This window comes from Hyaena hyaena, unplaced genomic scaffold (genome assembly GCF_003009895.1).
Source record: "Hyaena hyaena isolate Hyena2069 unplaced genomic scaffold, ASM300989v1 scaffold_2669, whole genome shotgun sequence".
In the NCBI taxonomy this organism is placed as follows: Eukaryota; Metazoa; Chordata; class Mammalia; order Carnivora; family Hyaenidae; genus Hyaena; species Hyaena hyaena.
The window spans coordinates 1-10,477 of record NW_024083300.1 but is presented as its reverse complement, the minus strand read 5'-3'; the positions used below and the strand labels follow the sequence as shown (position 1 = coordinate 10,477).

The window sequence follows — 10,477 nt, the reverse complement described above, 5'->3', positions numbered from 1 at the left end:
CCAAATGCATTTTGAATCCACATTTTTCTAGATGTCTCTTTGGAAGTTTGTAGGAAATTTTCTGGGCTCCCATGCTCCAAATTTCATGGTGATGTACCTTGGGGTAGTTTTGTTTTCAGCTAGGATGTCAGATGCACACTAGGCCCTTTTAAACTGAAAAACTGTCATTAAGTTTTGGGCAGTTTTCTTTCTTGAGAAAAAAAATTCTATTTATTTTATTTAAAAAGTCTTGTGAGTGCGCCTGAGAGGCTCAGTTGGTTAGGTGACTGACTTAGGCTCTGGTCATAATCTCCCGGTTCTCGAGTTTGAGCCCCTCATTGGGCTTTGTGTTGTCTGCTCAGAGCCTGGAGCCTGCTTTTGATTCTGTATCTCCTTCTCTCTCTCTGCCCCTTCCCCACTCACACTCCCCCCCCCAAAAAATAATTTAAAAAATTTTGAAAAGTCTTATGTAGAGTCATTGCTTTTTTTTTTTTTTTTTTAAATAGATTTTTTTCTTAGAGGCATTTTAGATTCACATTGAAATTGAGCAGGTAAGTCCAGAGTTACCATATAATCCTGGCCCCCGCACATACATAACCTCCTCAGTTATCAATATTCCCTGCCAAAGTGGTACTTTTGTTACAATTGATAAGTCTCCATTGACACATCATTATTACCCAGAATTCATAGTTTACTTCAGGGTTCACTCTTGGTGGTGATATTCTGTGGGTTCTAGCGAATGTATAATGGGATTATAACCACTGTTATAATATCATATGGAGTAGTTTCACTGCCCTAAAAATCCTCTGTGCTCCACTCCTTTGTCTTTCTTTCCCTATTAACCCCAGCAACCACTGATCTTTTTTTTTTGTCTCTACAGTCTTGCATTTTCCAGAATGTCATACAGTTGGAATCATACAATGTCTAGCCTTTTCAGATGGACTCCTTCCATTTAATAATTTGTATTTACATTCCTTCATGTCTTTTCATGAATTGGTGTCTCCTTTTTAGTGCTGAATGATATTCTGTTATCTGGATGTACCAAATTCGTTGACCTATTCACCTACTAAAAGATATCTTGTTTGCTTCCAAGGTTTGACAGTTATGAGCAAGGCTGCTATTAAACATCTGTGTACAGGTTTTTGTGTGGACATAAGTTTTCAATTCATTCACATAAATACCAAGGAAAGTGATAACTGGATCATATGATAAGACTATGTTTAGTTTTGTAATTGTCAAAGTGTCTTCCAAAATGGCTATTTTGCATTCTCATCAGCAACAAATGAGAGTTCCTGTTGTTTCACAACCTCACAAGAATTTGGTGATGTCAGTCGTTTAGATTTTAACCCTCCTAATAGGTATATAATGGTAGCTCACTGTGGTTTTAATTTAATTTCCTGATAATATATCATGTTTTCATGTACTCACTTACCACCTGTGTATCTTCTTTGGTGAGGTGTCCATTAAGATATTTGGGTTCTTTTGGAACACCTGGGTGGCTCAGTTAGTTAAGCATCCAGTTTTGGCTCAGGTCATGATCTTGCAGTTCGTGGGTTCAGGCCCTGTGTCACTCTGTGTGATGACAGCTCAGAGCCTGGAGCTGCTTCTGATTCTTTCTCTCTCTCTCTCTGCTCCTCCTCTGCTTATGCTCTCGCTCTCTCTCTCAAAAATGAATAAACATTTAAAAAAACTTTTTTAATGTGGTTGTTTTCTAATTGTTGAATTTTTGGACAATATTGATATTGATATGTCTTTTGCAATATTTTCTCCCAGTTTGTGGCTTGTGGTCATTTTCTTATGTGGTCATTTCTTTGCAGGGCAGTGCCATTATGTATTTATTTTTAAATCTTTATTTAATTTATTTTTTAAATTTACATCCAAGTTAGCCTATAGTGCAACAGTGATTTCGGGAGTCGGTTCCATAATGCCTCTGGCCCGTTTAGCCCATCCCCCCTCCCATAGCCCTTCCAGCAATGCTCTATTTGTTTCTCCATATTTGAGAGTCTCTTATGTTTTTGTCCCCCTCCTTGTTTTTATATTCTTTTTGCTTCCCTTCCCTTCTGTTCATCTGTTTTGTATCTTGAACTCCTCATATGAGTGAAGTCATATGATATTGGTCTTTCTTTGACTGACTAATTTCACTTAGCAAATACCCTCTAGTTCCATCCACATAGTTGCAAATGGCAAGATTTCATTCTTTTTGATTGCTGCGTAACACTGCACTGTATACATATACCACATTGTCTTTACCTATTCATCCATCGATGGACATTTGGGCTCTTTCCATGCTTTGGCTATTGTTGATAGTGGTGCTATAAACATTGGAGTACATGTGCCCCTTCGAAATAGCACACCTGTATTCCTTGGATAAATACCTAGTAGTGCAATTGCTGGGTTGTAGGGTAGTTCTATTTTTAATTTTTTGAGGAAACTCTGCACTGTTTTCCAGAGCGGCTGCACCAGTTTGCATTCTCAGCAGCAGTGCAAAAGAGATCCTCTTTCTCTGCATTCTCACCAACATCTGTTGTTGCCTGAGTTGTTAAAGTTAGTCTAGTGCCACTTATTGAAGATTATCTTTGCTCAAGTGAATTAGCTCTGCTCATCTGTCAAGCGTCAGTTGGCTATATTTATGGGGGTCAGCTTCTGGGCTCTTCATTCTGTTCCTTTGATCTATTTGTCTATCTTTTTCCAATATCACACTGTCCTGATTACTGTAGCTTTATAGTAAGTCTTGATCGTGGGTGGTATCAGTTCTTCAACTTCTTTTCTCCTTCAATATGTGTTGTCTTTTCTGTCTTTTGCCTCTCCATCTAAACTTCAGAATCACTTTCTTCATATCTACAAAATAATTTGTTGGGATTTTGATTGGGGTTGCATTGAATCTGTAGATTAATTTGGGAAGAATGGCAAAAAAAAAAAAAGTCCACAGGGTCTGTAGTGATATCCCTCTTTCAATAATGTTATTCGTAATTAATATCCTCTATTTTTTCTTTTGGTTAGCCTGGCTAGAGGATTATTGACTACTGATATTTTCAGAGAACATGGTTTTGGTTTTATTGATTTTATGAATTGATTTCCCATCTTCACTTTCATTGATTTTTTTAAAAAATATTTTTATTTATTTCTAGGAGAGAGAGAGAGAGAGAGAGAGAGAGACAGCGTGAGCAGGGGAGGGTCAGAGAGAGAGGGAGTCACAGACTGAAACAGGCTCCAGGCTCTGAGCTGGCAGTCAGCACAGAGCCCGACGCGGGGCTCGAACCCATGAACCGTGAGATCATGACCTAAGCGAAAGTCGGACGCCCAACCGGCTAAGCCACCCAGGCGCCCCTCCAGTCTTTATTCTTGAAAGATTCACGTGGAATTTCACCTGAAGACTTTCCATCTTCCTTCGGTCGGACAGGCCAGCACTCTGGCTGGGCAGAGGATGTGGGTCAAAGGTGATGCTACCAGAGACTGGATCGCTAATAAGTTTTGTATTAAAATAAAATCAATCTTCCATAAATATCCTCTGGCTCAAAACTCTTGAACCTCTGGATGGAGAGGAATTGTGGAGATCTTACCTTCTACCCCCACCCCCGAGTTGCCTGCCTTCCTGGTAGAGCCTTCCTCTCCAGAACCCTCCATTGCTTAAAGACTTCTTTCTGGTGCTAAACCTTGAGTGCATGTGCTGTCTGGGTCATTGCCAGCCCAGAGGGCCGGAGGAGTGCAGGCCCTGAGCAGTCCTCAGCAAATGTAGCGGGACGCAGCAGATTCCGAGACCTTGTGGGACCATGGAGATGATCCAGTCCCTGCTCCGGACAGCCCGTGGGCCACTCAGCTCCGGTGCCCCCTCCACAGGTCTTCCCTCGGTTCTCAATGGGTGCAAGGGGTCCGCTCTGTTTTTAGTGGTTCCTGGGGCTGCCCCCGTGGTTGTCTGCCCCTGGACAGGTCCCGCCACGGGACCTTCTGTTGCCTGAGTTGTGCACAGCGTCACCTCTCACTGCTCCCAGATGGCTGCCTCCACTGGTTTCTGAGCACTGCTGTGGATGTTCCCACAGGGCGTGGGGCTTCCCAGGGAGGGTCCCTGCCCACCACCCAGTGTTGGAGGTTGGTCTGTGAGGACCCACCACTCACTGCAAAAGCATCCCCTCCTTCTGGGCACCTCTCAGAGATTCACGGTATAAACCGCTCCTGCGGAGCATGAGCGTTAGCTGTGGCTTGCTGAGGGTTCTGCTTCTGGCACATGTAGTGACAGCCTGGTCCAAGGGAGAGGCAGGAAGACCTGGCTGGGGCCACAGTCTGACCAGGCCCCTGGTACCTGGCATCTCCACTCGTCACTCCATAGTTCATGGGCCATAAATCGGTTGTTCACAGATGTGGTGAGTATGCATTAATGAGGACACCTGTCCAGGGATTGACTGTCCTCTCCCCAGAAAGTGAGCTTACCATCAGGGGAGGTGCCCAAATAGGTCATTGCCAGTATCATAAAGATCGTACATTTAGGCCAGATGATGTTTGGACTGAGGAAGGCAAGGTAGTTTAGCGTCTGGGCTTTGGAGTTGGAGTGTGTTCTGGCTTCTAATTCTGGCTTTGCTCCTCAGCAGGTGTGTGACCTTGGGCATGCTACCTTCTCATCCCTGAGCCTCAGAGAGGTTGTGGGGCAGACACCAGAGGTTGTGTGGGTGGTGTACACACATACTGGCCACTCATCATCACTGGGATTGTAAGATGACTTCTGAGTCAACTGCTCCTCCTCCTCCTCCGATGTCCTCCATGAACCCTGATGTCCTGGCCCAGGCTTCCTCTGCCTCCCTGTGGATGGCAGGTGGGGGGAAGTCCTTCAGGCCAGCCTGCACCCCTGGGGGATCCCTTACTTCCCTTCAGCCCAGATCCTGTCCCCAACCGCCCCCCCCCCCACTCCCACTGCCCTGCCTGAGAAGAACATAGGCCATGGTCCCCAAAGGCCAAAGTAAAGGACAAACAACATCAGGTGTCTTGTCACTGTCTTTATTTCTGGCTTCCTTTGACACAGTCAGTGAAACAACACATTCATTGACCTCTCCCCACAGTCCACACACACCAGATGCAGCCTCCTAGGCTGTTCTTCTATATATTATTAACTCTTTGATAACATTTTATTTCTTAACTTTAAATACAGGGAAAAACAATAAATTACTTCTTGGCTGAGGGCCAGCTGCTGGGTGGAAGAGAAGAGAAGTTACTCCAGCCCTCTCTCCTGTCCCCTGGGTGGGCCCCAGGACCCCATTGAGGTAGCAGAAGTTTGCACACAGTGCTTATTCCCAGGGACTCCTAACGCCCAAGTCGCTGGGGCCCCAGCTCCAAGTTCTGGCGGCAACAGTCCCTCCCTGTCCCCAGCACAGACAAACACATTTGTTTAAATAACACACAGTAATAAATAAGGCCAAGAAGAGATGTGCCTGAGCCGCCGTTTGCCTTAGCTGTCCCCGTGTACAGCAGATCCCCCTCGTATGTGTCTGCCAAGGTGGCGCCCTTGGTGTAATGCTGCCGTTGGCTCTAAGGAGGGGGCAGTTGTGAGAGGCAGTGCTCCCACCCCGCCCCCAGATGTTCACAGAACTCAGAGCCCAGGTGGAGGAGGGCCCTGTGCACCAAGGCAAGGGGCAGCTGGGGTCGGCTAGGCGAGGTCAGGCAGCATGGGCTGAGGTCTAAGCTAAGGAAATCGTGCCCCCCTCCCATCCCCTCGTCTCCCCAAGAAATTTGAAACATCTGAAAGAAAAATGAATCTATAACTTAAATGGTCAGGTCCGCCTCTGCAAATAGCAATGCTAGGTTTTCATCTTTCATTCGAAATTTCCGTGGCGAAAGTTTCTCCTTAAATGGTTGAGCAGGTTTTTTACCAACTGGATCACTTCAATTTTGGTGTCTCGGCTGAGCTCACTGGAAATCTGCTGCAGGATGAAGAGGCCAGCGCATTAGTGGGACTCCAGAACAAAGATGCCCAGCATCTGCCAGGGGCTTTCCAGGAACTGGCTTATTTAATCCTCACAAAAGCCCCATGAGGTGGGTACTGTTGGTGCTCACATTTCACTAGTTCGGAAACTGAAGCTCAGGTAGGAGTCGGAAGCCCTCAAGACCAGGTCTTGGAAATCCCAGAGGCCATGTTCCTGTTGCCGCCGTGGCCACCTCCCCTTCCCCCCAGGGTGGACGCTTGCCTCAGATGCTCAGCCAGGTTCCCCCAGAAGCTCCTAGGGTGAGCCCAGGGCTGGCAGGAGTGGGTGCATGGTTGTGGGGTATGGTTAGGGGGCCTTACCCTTGCTGAGGGCTTCTGAGAGCACAAGCCTTTCAGCATCCTCTGGGTCTTCTGGATGGCAGTGCAGTCAGAGACGTTGATGAGAGATTCTAGGGCTGCACAGTACTGCTGGAAGAGGAACACGGGGGTGTCAGGCCCTGCTGGGACGCAACCCCAGCCAAATGGCTCAGGCAGCACCTTCACTGACGTTACATGGAGGTAGGTTCAGGTGGTGGGGGTGGCCCAAACTGTGCTTGCGTGGGACCCTTAAGCCTTGCAAGTGAGGCTCAGGAGAGACACACATAAGACCTGCAGCCTCAGCCACCTCCCTCCCAGCGTCCCTGGGGTCCTTACCACGCCGGCTGTTAGGTTGACGCTCCACACCATGCTGCCATTGCAGAGGGATGCCTGAGGGAGTAAAAAGACAGTGAGCAAAATCACAGGCTAGGTCTCCGCAGCAGTCAGGCCCTGCAGGCAATCTGGCGTAGCACAGTGGCAGGCCTGGGACCCCACAGTGTTCCTGAGCTTACTTTCCTGCTCTGCATACTGAGGGAGACCCATTGTACAGGGTTTGGGGGCTGAGAGAGAAAAATCTGAGTGACACAGCCTTGAGTGAAGCTTCCATAGCCAGGGCAGCCATCCGTGAGGGAGGGGAGGCCAGATCAGTCAGATGGGAGGCTGTGGGTGTTAGTGTATAAAACTGTACCTGTTGGGGCCTCTGGGTGGCTCAGTCGGTTAAGCATCTGACTTCGGCTCAGGTCATGATCCTGTGGTTTGTGAGTTCGAGCCCCGTGTCAGGCTTTGTGCTGACAGCTCAGAGCCTGGAGCCTACTTCAGATTCTGTGTGTGTGTGTCTCTCTCTGCCCTCTCCCACTCATGCTCTGTCTCTCTCTCAAAAATAAACATTAATAAAAAGAATTTTTTTTAACCCTGTCTTCTGAATCTGAGGACACTGCAGTTTGGAGTATGGGCACCCGGTGTAAGCCAGGCCTGGTTTGAATCTGACTTTTGTCAACCTTAATGCAGCCTTAGTAAAATAGGGTCATCGCACCTGTCTCTTGAGGTGGTTGGCAGTGATGAAATGAGATGAAAAGCACCTACACTAGGCTCAGCACACAGTCACTGCTCAAAGCGTGAGCCATCACCATTGGGAACAGGAGCTGACTACCAATGAATTCCTCCATAAAAATGGGCCTAAGCAAAGTGCTGTGAATAATGCCCCCATTATTCCATTCCGATCCAGTCGGCAAGTGCTAAATCGCCCTGGGAGCGTGCTGGCCCCTCTCTGCTAACTTCTTTTCATGAATGTCTGAGTAGGAGTTGGTCTTGGCAGGCAGGGCCAAGCACGGGGAACAGGTGGTCCCAGCTGGGGGCTCTGCCACATCTGTTTATGGGCCATCCATTGTGCTGTTCCCCCAGCCCCCTGCCCAGCTCCTCTCCCTCATGGTTGGGACTGTCCTGGTCCATGGGGCTTCTTCCTGCTCCATAGGCCTCTTGGGACAGCCCAACCTTCGTGGCCTAAACCATGACCAAGTACGCTGCCTGAGAGCTCCCACCCTAGCACCCTCAGAGCCAGACTCACCTGATTCTGGGTGATGTTGACCAGCTCCTCAATGAGCTCCTTGAGCTCCCTCCTTGTGGAGGGAGGTGCGGGGCCCGGGGAGGCGAGGCCACCAAGGCAGGTGAGAGCAATGACCACGGTCAGCCAGAGCGCCATGGAGCCTAGAGCTAACAGGAGGAGCGAGGAGCAGACACGTAGGCTGGCCTAAGCTGAGTGGCTTATGACCTTGGCCTCTTGCGGTAGCTTTTATAGGCAAGTGTGACGCCGCCCACCCTGGTCTCCGCTTTGTCAGGTACTATCTAGAAACCACATCTTTACTCATCTTGATTTTACTTTGTGGAAAATCCAGCGTCGCATAAAGGAAAGAATTTGATTTCTTGTGGACTTATCATTGAGGGGGTCTGGGGCACCTTTCAAGATATGGGGGGGGGTGCTTACTCCAGTGGTAGGGAAGAGGGCGGCCTGGCGTCAGCCATGCCAGCTGGAGCTCCAGCAGTTTTGCTCGGTGACCACCCCCAGTGCCTGCCCAGCTCCTGTCCTGAGACCCTTCTGTGTCACCAGAAGTGCTAGGCAGACAGTGCTATGACCACAGTCTACCAGATGTGGGAATTTAGGGGTTTTATTTTTCCAACGAAATGGTCTCTTGCATTACCAGAGTAATACTTGCTTTGGATACAAAATTCAAACAGGATAAAAAGAAAAGAGTGGAGTTCACTCCTTTTCATCTGCCCGAATCCTATATGGCCCCACTGTGGAGGATGATAAAAAGTTCAGATTCCCAGGTCTCCACTGAAAGATCCAGAGGTGATAACTTTGAGTATGGGCAGCCTAAAAGCTGGGTGCCCAACTCAGGCCTTCGGCATGGGCCCATCCTGATGGGAAACCCTTGACAGGCCAGGCTGGCAGGAGTCAGGACCCAGCCTTAGCCCTGGTTGGGAAGTGTGACTGTTCCTAGTGCCACTTAGACCTGGGTGACCACCTCTGCTCACCAGTTATCTGTGGGACAAAGCCCTCCTCCTTGGGGCACCCAAGTTTCTACAGATTGAAGGCCGTGGAGGGCAGCTTCAGGGCCTGCCCCCACTCCAGGGTCCCCCTGAACATCTCACCCCCTCAGGGACGCTGGTGTATAGCCTGCTTTTCACTCCTTTCTCTAGAAGTCCTCCAGAAGCCCCTGCCACAGAGGCGACATTATCTGCCAGTTCATTACCGATGTCAGGCTGTCTTCTTCACCCACTTCCTCCCCTAAACCAGTGCTTACCCCTCCAGCCCCTTCTCTGTCTGCTCTGGCTTCCTCTGTCCTACCCCCCAGTGAGGCCCAGCCTCCTCACAAGGGTCTCAGAAGGGACAAGGGATGCTGGCTGCCGCTGCTCTTGCTCAGAAGCCTCACAGCCTCGCCCACTCTCTCCTCCCCCCCACCCCCTCTTCTGGCCGGACCCAAGCTTCGCAGCCCAGTTGTAGGCCCTGAGCCAGCCCCTGCCCCTTGTGGTCCCCTTGTACTCCCCCAGGGCCTGGAGTGCTGCCATTGGGCTGTGTGACAACCCCTTAGTTGTGGGCCTTAGTTTCCTCATCTGTAGAATTGGGGCTCTGTTTTGAGGGAAGGAGCAGGGAACCACTGCGTGACCCCAGAGCTGTGTGCCAACATGAGTCAAGGACCCTCGACCGGGGAACCATGCAAACCGAGGCGGGGGAACTGTGGGCAGGTGCGCCCCCGCGCGTGGGAGAAGGGGCGCTGGCCTGACAGTCTGGGCGATGCCCCGCGGAGATAGGGGCCTTATGTAATGAGAGATGGGGTGATAAACGGGATCTGGGCGGCTCTGCCCTCCTCCGCGGCCTCGGGCGGTGGCTGCGCCCGAGGGACGGGTGGGAGCGCGGAGCGGACTCCTCGAAGCCCTGGGGCGCCCGCCCCCGCCGCTCGCGCGCGCCGGTCGCAGGCTGGGCGCTGGAGCGTCCAAGGCGGGAGTGATGGGACGCAGCGCTCGGCCGGGACCCGGGCCAGCTTCACACGCCGGCCTCCCAGCGCCCCGAGCGCCTGTGCACACCCGCGAGGCGGGGCGCGCGGCCACAGCCTGGCCGCGGACCCTGCCCGCCCCGACTCCTGCCTTGCCACCGAGGGTATCGGGGCCGCGCCCCCCGGCCGGGTTCGGGAAACCGGTCCTGGCCTTCTGTCCGGAGACGAGCCCCCGCTGGCTCCGTTAACAAATACTCTGTTGGTATTTGATTTTCAGGGGGTCCATTTACACCCTGGATAATTGCGATCAACACGAACTACGAACGGGCTGCTCCCTGCACTCGACACAGGGCTTGCTACTGTCCTACAGCCTGAGGCGCGCAGGCTCAGGACGCGCGCCCCCGGCCGGGGGGGGGGGTGCGCGGGCGTGCGGGGAGCCTGCCCCGGAGGCGCGGTGAAGACCAGGGAAGGGGCGGGTCGTGGCCTCTCCGCGCGCTCGCCCAGGTTGGATCGCTGCGGTCGAGATCGCCCAGCCTCTGGAGCAGCCCTTTCTGTGCGAAATTCCGCAAAACATCCGTTCCCAATTTTCTCTCACGCTGTTTCTCCTGTGGAAAGAGAAGACGCCCAGTCAGTGGGAGTAAGGGTTAGGCGAATTGTTTTTAATAACTTGGAATATCTAACTTAGTAGAATTTTAAGAATTAATGTTATACTTGCATGTAATTTTTATTTATTTATTTATTT

At 50.6% G+C, this 10,477-nt stretch overlaps 1 pseudogene; it reads right to left on the bottom strand.

Moving 5' to 3' along the window:
- Positions 1-5,740: 5,740 nt before the first annotated feature.
- LOC120227652 lies at positions 5,741-8,099 on the bottom strand (annotated as a pseudogene).
- Positions 8,100-10,477: the final 2,378 nt, after the last annotated feature.